Source organism: Cibotium barometz, chromosome 64 (genome assembly GCF_041138505.1).
Source record: "Cibotium barometz isolate CiBa-2024 chromosome 64, ASM4113850v1, whole genome shotgun sequence".
Lineage (NCBI taxonomy): Eukaryota > Viridiplantae > Streptophyta > Polypodiopsida > Cyatheales > Cibotiaceae > Cibotium > Cibotium barometz.
Genome location: NC_141109.1, coordinates 16,764,580 through 16,774,780, shown reverse-complemented (window position 1 = coordinate 16,774,780; position 10,201 = coordinate 16,764,580).

Genomic DNA, 10,201 nt, shown 5'->3' with positions numbered 1-10,201 from the left:
CACCTAGTTTCTAGATTCTAATACTGCCACACTGAAGGCTGCAACTGCCCACAGTGCCGAACGGCTACTGGCCAGTCTGTCAAGTTGCAACTTTTCTAAAAACTATTAACCTATTTAGTATCACCTAATAACCTTAATGCTTAAACCTATTAATGTTACAAACTTCAAAGTTCAAACTTACAACTTACAAAGTTGAAAGTTACATGTAATAGTTGAAGGGTATTTTTAGTTTTGATGTTTTATTTGAAGATCATGTATCAAATGATCCTTCTTGTGAAGGGTTAGACCCCCTTGAAAGGGTACTACAACCTTCAAATTCTGGGGCTGTATTCGTTTCTCGTTTCTGGGCATTTTGACTTTAAAATACAGTCACTTATTTTTAGCGATCGTTTAAAAAAAAAAGATTAAAAAAAGGGGCATTTTCTCTACTATACCCTTTATTTTGAAAGGTAACCCAACCCATCAAAAATCATCCTTGGGCCGTGTCACCAAGCACCTGTTCCCATCTGCCCATGGAAATGCATGCATTCGAGTCCCTTAGTGCTCTACATCCACATCCTTATTTCTCTCCTCCTCTTCTCTTCATGATTTCCTTCTCCCACATCGCATGCTATAGTTTCTCTCTCTCTCTCTCTCTCTCTCTCTCTCTCTCTCTCTCTCACGCTTGTGTGCCCACACACAAACAAAGCTTGCATTTCTCTCTCTCTCTCTCTCTCTCCCCCCCCCACACACACAGACGACTGGATACTCTTTTTCTCTTTCTTACCTTTGTGACAGACTTCGGTCAGAGCAACACATGTGCCCAGCCTAGGATCTGTCTCTATCTCTCTCCCTCCCTCCCTCCCTCCCTCCTTCCCTCACTATCTCTCTCTCTCCCTCCCTCCCTCTCTATTTTTCTATGTCCGATTGAATACACAAAAGAGAAACATGGTGGAACTACAAGAGTTGGAAGAGGTTGAAACTTTACATTAGGTTACACAGAGGCCAATTGGAAATTAAAAAGGATGAAAAGGTGTCAGGGGTAAGTGGAAACTTACCTGGCAAGCCATGCTTGGGTGGAGCAAAGGTGAGAGCATTTATTTCTCCACCACAGATTGAGATTTATTGGTGAAGTAGCTAGAGAAATACAATGCACGAGAAAAGTTGCATATAGTTCTCGGGGGGTGCACCTCAAAATATGTAAGTCTACCACGTGCGATCATTAGGTGGGGTTTTTTTAATCCAAAATATTGGGTAAATTTACAGAAATACAATTACAAGTGGGGTATTTTAATTGTACTTTGGAAAAAAAACCGTAAGTTTATAAAGAAAAAGGGGTGGTTTTATTAGCTCAAAATTCACAGATAAGGGGATTTTTAAATACCGCTTGAACGCACGTCGTAGGAGGGGCTTCCATATAGTGGACCCCCCGAGGTATAGTTGTTCCTGATAGGAGAAATGGAGGAAAGACTCAATTGGAAAAGGCAAACATATGGGTTACACTTGACCAATTGTTGGTAATTCTTTTTCAAAATATGACATTTACAATGGATGATGCATTGAATTTCAAGAACGTTGTTAGAAACTTTTGCAAATCAATGATAGAAGCTTGGGGTCATAGTAGTATCACACCCACTACATTGTAAGAATTTTTCCAAATTTGTATTAAACTATATTTAAAAGTGTTTTTTTTAAGTTTTAAAGTACCTATGATATGGACCTTACTTTGTAGCACGTTTTGGAGGCTCATGGCCTTACTTTGCCAAAGAGGGAAGCTTAAGCATATGGTCTTCTCAAGGCATGCAATGATCTCATTGGCAAGCTCGATGTGGTTTTCAAAAGGGGACATCACATGGAGGTGGAATACATGATGTTAATCCAATGAAGCAACTTGCTCAATGGTGGTACAAAAGAATAGAAATTAGAGGCCAAGCAAGGTATACCAAAAAGTAATATTTTTTGTCCATGTACTATGATATACTTTTAACCAAAAAATAGTACTTTTTGGCCATCAAGATTATACTTTTATATCTAATTATGGGTCCTCGACCTGATTCCAACCTCTCTCTCTCTATATAGTACATTGATTATGGAGCCTCATAGTTTAAACTAATGATTGTAGAGCCTCCATAGTACATATAGTACATGGCCAAAAGTACATACACCTTATTGTTCCTGGACCAATTAGATATGAGAAAAAGGTGTTAAATTCTACTCTTGATGAATCACATGAAGATCCAAGATATATTGTTAATGAGAAGAAGGTGTTAAACTCTACTCCTAAATAAATAACATAAATATCCAAGATATGTTGTTAATGATCACCATTTATAAATCAAGCGATAAAATTAGAGCTTAAGTATCATCACAAAAACTTAGTATTATGAAAATTATACATCTTAAGGTAAGTACATAAAGTTTACACACTAGTGGTATGCTGATAAGAAGATGATTTCATCTTTTGGTAGCTTCTTTTACCTTTGATATTTCTTAAGGATGTAGATGTAAACTCAATTTCACCTCTAAATCTTAAAAGTTTCAGTTTTATACATCCTACAAGGATATTTTCATCCATCTCATTAGCCACTAAAGCATGTTTGGTGTAATTTAGAAAATAGGTTGATCTAATAGTCTGAACCCTAGGTGGATACCCAAAAATCATAATGGCTTTAATTTTTTCAACAAGTATAAATTTATGAGTATTTCAGGGGACTATAGACCAACATAGATACTCTTGAGAAATAGGGATCAAGCTCTTATGTTAACAAAACAACTACCTAATGAACACTAATTCTACACTAATTTAAGGTCGATAAAAATGGAGAAAAATCATCATGAGTGTGTGCTAATTAAGATGAACTCAATCAAAATTAGACACCGAGGTGAATTAGCTTAGATTCATAAAGACTTGAGATAAGTGCAAGTGATATATTTTCATTTCTTGAAATGACCCCCTTTTATATGAGGTGAGTACATATTATTGACTTTGTTAGCTCATGTGGGATTATCCTTGCTTGCTCATGTGGCTATTTGCTAGTTGCTAGTTGCTTATCACTTTTACTCACTCCCTACCTTCCGTTTACTTCATGGCACCACATTTCTCAACACCTCCTTGGTGTCGTATTCTTAGGCTACTACTACAAGGTGGTTGGATGCAAGGTTGACAACTTCAAACTCCCCCTGGATGCTCGATTGGGTATAATTTTTAGGATTTCACTCTTCCTCTCTCCGCCCTTATGTTAGGCTACTTTGGCCCTTGTGACACTTTTGTTGGAAGTCAAGCTCCAGCTCCACCCCACGTGTGTTGTCTTTATGTTGTGTGATCATGACCGACACCAGCTAGGTACAGCTGGACATGTGTGTTGTACTAAATAAGTCGGTAGACTTAACTTGACCTAACCACAGTTAGATATTGGTTAGTGTAAAGTCTAAGTGTAAGTCTCTTTTCTACTAGTCAGTGTGATGAATAATGTGAAGTGGAAGATGAGCATGTAGGCTCTTGGTTCTGCTCCATTCTCTGTCTGTCTCTCCCTCTCTTTCAATATGGTATCAGAGCGCAGTTAGGTGGGCTCTCTGGAGCAGTAGGCACTGAAGACAACTCTGAAGACTGAAGAACAAAAGCATCGTTGAAGTGCAGGCTCTCTGTCATTGTGTCTTGGAAGGTATGTATTGAATCATAGAGCTTGCCATTGCTCAAGCCTTATTTGTGGCTTGTCTGTGAGGATACTAAGGCTTCATTGAGAGCACATTAGAGTGCTTGGTCGTCATCATTTGGAGCAACACGTGCTGCTGTGACACCCTGTTTACCTGCATGGGCTGCACACCTGGATCTTGCTGAAGCTCCATTGATGGAAAGGACAAACACATTGGCTACATACTAGGTGAGCAAATGCTTGGCTATACCTTGTGGGAAGTGTTTGATGTATGCATCGCCCACAATTGGAGCACCTAATAGGGTTTGCGTGGCCTCCTCTTGTTACGAGACCACCATTGCGACGTTTGACTGTCATGGCTACTTCAGCGAACTTGAGATCTAGCTGAAAAACGTGTGCACAGGAGTTTTGACACTTGTACTTGCTGTCCATGAATTGATTTGTGCCTGTATGGTTATGTTTGGACTGCTACATGTACTAGCAGATGTCTATGAAGGTTTGTGACATGTATGACATGTATATGACTTAGTTTTGGTATTGAATAAGCTACTGGTCATCACACTGACAATTTATAGTTTACAGATTGCATGTATATACTCTGACAGTAAGGTTGCAGGAGATAAAGCTGAAGCAACGACATAGCATATGTATTGACCATTGTACCTATAGGTGGGACTACTTATTTATGGATTGTTTTGAGTTGCTGAAGGACTGAAATACCATGGTTTTGACAGTGAACTTGTTGCAGAAAAACTATCATAAACAGTTAAGGATTGCACTTGGTCAGTCATACTTGTTGGCTTGCAGGAAGTCAGACATAGTCTACTGAACCATGGCTACACAGGGCACCGACAATATTACCCAGATCGTTGGAGAGAAGTTGGATAACAAGAATTTTGCCTTGTGGAAATTCAGAATGAAAAACTTTTTGGTTGGCAGAGGATATTGGGACCTATGTACAGGTGATGAAGCTGAACCTGAATTGCCTGAACAACCGACACATGATCAGAAAAGAGCTTATAAGCAGTGGACTACAGAGAGAGCATGCAAAGTGCTACACTGGTTTTCTTTATGTATATCTGATGCTATGGCAATACAGATCACTGGATGTGAGTCCCCAAAGGATGCTTGGGACATACTCATGAAGATATATGGAAATGTAACACATGCAGGGAAGATTCAGCTGAAACAGCGGTTCAACAACATGTCTAGAAGTGGCAGAAGCATCCAGGTTTATACGACAAAGGTTAAGACCATAGCAGACCAGCTTGCCACCATTGGATCACAGGTATCTGAAGATGATATGATTGCTGTCACACTGAATGGACTCAAGGAATACAAAGCATTCGATACATCTATTTCTGTTAGAGCTGAACCCCTTGATTGGGATGAGCTAGTTGCTTTGCTGTTGCATGAGGAGGTAAAGCTTGGATTGAATACAGGTTCTTGTGCATCTCAGAGTAGAGACACTGTTTTGTACTCTAGCCAGCATGGCAGAGGCGGCACAGGCCGTGGTTCGTTTCGAGGTCGTGGTGATACTCGAAACACCTATGAACAGCAACAACAGAGTAATTGGCCTCCTGGAACAGATACACAGAGCCAGCGTGGATTTGGCGGCTTTAGAGGCAGGGGAGATCACCCCGTGGTGGTGGCAGAGGTGGTGGATCATGGCAGTCGAATGATCAATCCAACAGGGATAAGGACTGTCATTTTACTGCGGCAAATATGGGCACATTGAAAAGGATTGTTACAAGAAGCAGAGAGATATGGAGGCAAAGGGAAAACAGCATGGGCACTATGCATCTTCTAGTGGTGCTCATGATGAGCAAGTTGACAGATTGTTTGCCATGCAGCATGTGTCCAAGAATGCACCTAGACAGAATAGAGATGAGAGATGGTACATTGACTCTGGGGCTTCTAATCACATGACACCCCACGGAGAGTGGTTCGATGAGTTGGTTGCAAGTTCACATGGTTATGTGTGTACTGGGGATGACACCCAGCACGATATTCAGCACACAGGAGTTGTTCCGTTGATGATGCCTAATGGCAAGAAGAAAAACCTGCATGATGTATTGCATGTACCGTCAATAACCACGAATCTTTTGTCTGTGGGACAGATGACAGAACAAAATCTGCAGGTGAGATTCAATAAAGATGGATGCTTTATTGAAGAATACGGTAATGACTGCAAATTATTTGCTAGAGGCAGAAGGGATGGCAGGATGTTCACCTTGGATGCATCCATTCCTAAACTTAAGGCAGCCATGTTTGCACATGATGAGGGTGCTATTCGGGATGTTGAGATTTGGCACAAGAGGATTGGCCATGTCAATGTACAAAAGCTGAAATCTATGTAGCAGAAGGAAGTGGTACTTGGATTGCCCAAATTCAAGTATAATGACTTTGGTCATGTATGTCCTGCATGTCAGTTTGGAAAGCAGGCGAGATTTCCCTTCATGAAGCATGTAAAGAATAGCTCGAGACCCTTACAGTTGGTGCACTTTGATGTTTGGGGTCCGTCGCATAATGCTTCGTTTGGAGGAGCTCGTTACTATGTATCTTTCATTGATGATTTCAGCAGGTACACTTGGCTGTACATACTGAAGCATAAGATGACGTGTTTGATACCTTCAGAGACTTCAAATAGCATGCTGAAAATGAGTTGGGCTGCTACATATCTTGTCTTAGGTTAGATGGAGGCGGAGAATATGTCTCTAAGGAGTTTGACAGATATCTTGCAAAGTATGGGATAAGAAGGCAGCTCACTTACAGCTATACATCGCAGCAGAAGGGTGTTGTAGAGAGGAAAAACAGGGTATTGATGGAGTCAGCTAGAGCTATGCTAAATGAAAAATGTCTGCTTAATGCTTACTGGGCTGAAGCAATGATGACTGCTGTCTATGTGCTGAATCGAACCCCTACAGCAGGGATTCATGATGTTACACCTTATGAGAGGTTGTATGGTCATAAACCTGACATTAGGCACTTACAAGTTGTTGGCTGCATTACGTATGTGCATATACCAGATGGAAAGAGAAAGAAATTGGATCCTAAGGCAATAAAGAACGTGTTTTTGGGTTATGCACAGGAAAGAAAAGCCTATAAATGCTATGTGCCATCTACACATGAGACACTGATAAGCAGAGATGTTGTCTTTGACGAATTAGCTTCCAGGTATGGGAATCCAGTTGTTGTGCCTACTGATGGATCAGCCAACACAAGTAATTCTGAAAATACCCCTGCAGTTAGTACAACCATGAGTGGTCAGATAGGTGATGTATCATCTACAGTGAGTCCTTGGTTTGGCAGATTGTGGAATCGCACTCCTACGTCCACTAACACGGACATGTCAGTGGGGGAGATTGGATAAGGGAAAAGAAATTTTTTTTGAAGATGTAACAGGACCACTTACTGGCAGGTTATGAGTCGTCCAGTAGTGATAGCTTCTTGGATAGTGAGTTGGGGATTCCGTCTGTCATGACGCCAGGTGCTAGGCAGAATCGTTATGTGCCGCCTCAAATGAGCCACGAAACCAAAAACCAACACAAGAACTTGAGCCACATGAGGAGCAACCAAAACAATATTTTGAGCCAAAGCAGGAATAGAAGTGTCCAAGGAGGAGTCCAACCCATAGGCAAAGCAGGAATAGAAGTGTCCAAGGAGGAGTCCAACCCATAGGCAAATAGTAATGATGAAGAGCCGCAAGTAGATGATACTAGAGAGACTGCACCACCAACACGATAGAACATTGTCTATAAGAGCCTAACAAAGAAAATTTTGTATATTGTATATAAAAATTAAAGACTTGTTGAATACTACTTGTAACTAAAATACACTTACTGTTACTCAGGAATCAATAAAACTGAAGACTTTTCTAGATCTTTACATGTCATTGTTTGTTCTTTTTTCTTTGGTACCTGAATGTGAAAGCAATGTAAATGTCACTACTCACATATATACAAAAATTTAAATACATACAAAACATTGTCTTGTACCTTTTGCATGTCATTTGAAAATGAAAATCTTTCTGGCAAGTTTATATTTTAATTTTATAAATCTTTTCTAACCTATATAAGTGTATAATTTTTCATAATTGGAATTATAGTTTGAACTTCACCATGCACTTTCACTTGAACATCAATAACCTGCATGCTTTCTAAGGCCTGGTCAAGAAGCACAAGCAAATTTTGAACTCTATGTGCCCTTGTATAGAAAAAAATAGTTTCAAATTATGGCTTCCAATGATGTGTTTGCATGATAATGTTTTTTCCATAACCATGCATATTATACCATCAGTCTCTCTTATGATCCAATCCATAATCTAGAATATCCATACTTATATTTGTACAAATAGACATTGCTTTTATAATACAAATGTCCATGCAAGAAAAGAGATCAATAAATACATTGATTGGTGTGAATAGTGTGATTCTACTAGATTTTGTTATTACTTGGGATTTAAAATTATGTGGAACACCTTAAAAAAGATTTCAACAAAGACTCTTAGTACTCTGGCTACTAGGTAGTTGCCATTTTGGGCTATTAAACTCAACTAGAGAAAGATTTTTTGAGTGTACCATAGTTGTGTTTAAAAAAACTATCATAGAAAAAAACACCATTCTTTGTAAGTGACCTTCATCTCCTCCCCTTGTACTATTGCTCACCAATGAAAGCGTGCATAACATCAAACAATCTAATTACAGATTCTATAGGTTGCCATTCTCTGTACAATAATGGATAAACATCTCTGAAACACAAATTTAGACTTTAAGATTAGTTCTCTTCAACAAATTACCTCACCAAATTACCATAAAGATACAAATAATATGTATATTCTACTTACAATTTAGCCTATTCTTTGACAAACCCTTTGGCCAGCTCTCTAAGTGGGCTTCTTATGCATGCATACGTGTTGTACATGTAGATCCTTAATTTTGTTGTCGCTTCCTTGCCTAAAGTTGATCACTCTTGCCTTCCAACTTGAAAGAAACTCGTTTTGAAAATCCTTCACAATTAAGATGCAAAGTATCAACAATGCAAATAATACTCGTTCACAAGCATTATTATCGATAAGAGTACATTTTCTTTACTTGGTTAATTATGTTATAGAAGTTTGTTGAGCAATCTTCTTACATTTGCTTCCCTTAATGTTTCTTCTTCAGCATAGTGACATGGACTAAACAACTTTGTTGCATTGAAGGGAGGAAGTCATAAAAACATTAGCATTCAATTCTTCTATAAGAGCTTGAACATATTCTTTTGTCATTAGGGAAAATCTGAGCTCTTTCTTAAGCCTTTTAGAGTTTGAAAAATAATATTACCTATGGGAGCAACTCTGGGAATAGAAACTTTGTGCCGGGGAGGGGGACATCCCAATCGACCAATACAGGGGGATTTACCAATACCGCAAGGCATCCTCTACCTCCCCCAACATGCCCATGCAGAAGTTGGGGAGGTAATCATTATGACAGTGAATGCCCTCGCGACCCGCACAAAGTCGGGTTAGTACCGTTTAGGCCCAAGGGCAAGAAGTTAATTATGAACGGATGGATCGACTCAGGATCACTGAGATTGAGGATGTAGAAACCTCGTCTCGACGACGAGGAGGCGATAGCCCACCAAGGGTAGGCGTAGTGCAGGTAGTACCAAAATGCATGATGGCAGCACAGTTAGCGTCAATGAAAAATGTTTATTTTGAGGCCAATGTGAATGGCCTAGAGCAAAACATCATGTTGGATACAGGTGCCACCCATAATTTCATCACCCCAAAATGCGCTAGGAAACTGGGAGTGAAGGTGTGCAACTCCACTAAGATGTCAATGTCGTTTGCACAGGGACAGGATGACAATGTAAAGATGGCATACAATGTGCAGGTGCAAGCAGGCGCATGGAAAGCACGACTGGATTTTATATTTGTGCCAATGGATACTTTCGAAGTGATTGTTGGGCTCACTTGGGTCGATAAAAGTCTCATCGCCTTTATGGAAAAAGGTGTAAATAGCATGATATTAGATATGCGGGGTGCAGGAGTCAATGTGCCATGTATCCGTCCTCCTCACTCGGGGGACGAAATAGTCAACAAGAACATTGGAAGCAAAATCCAAAGCACTCCAATGTATGCAGTAGGGGCAAGTAATGCTCTCACAGTAATAGATTGTCATGGCAAGGTGCCGGAATGGTGCAGTGTAAAGCAGGCAAAGAGGGTAGCCAAGCAAGGGTGCCAAATACACTTATGCATAATGAAGGTACAGGATGCACATCTGACAAAATGCAAAATTGGCAAAGCAGAGATACACGAAGTGCTGAGGGAGTTCCAAGATGTCTTGCCTGAAAAATTGCCAACCGGGTTACCGCCAAAACGATTAGTAGATCACAAAATAGAACTCTTGCTGGGACATAGTCCTCCGGCTAAAGCTCCTTATAGGATGGATGCTACTAAGCTCAAGGAGCTCAAGGTTCAGTTAAAGGAACTGGCCGAAAATGGTATGGTGCACTCCAGCAAGTCACCGTATGGTGCACCTGTGCTGTTTGTCACAAAGAAGGATGGGTTAGCCAGGTTATGCACC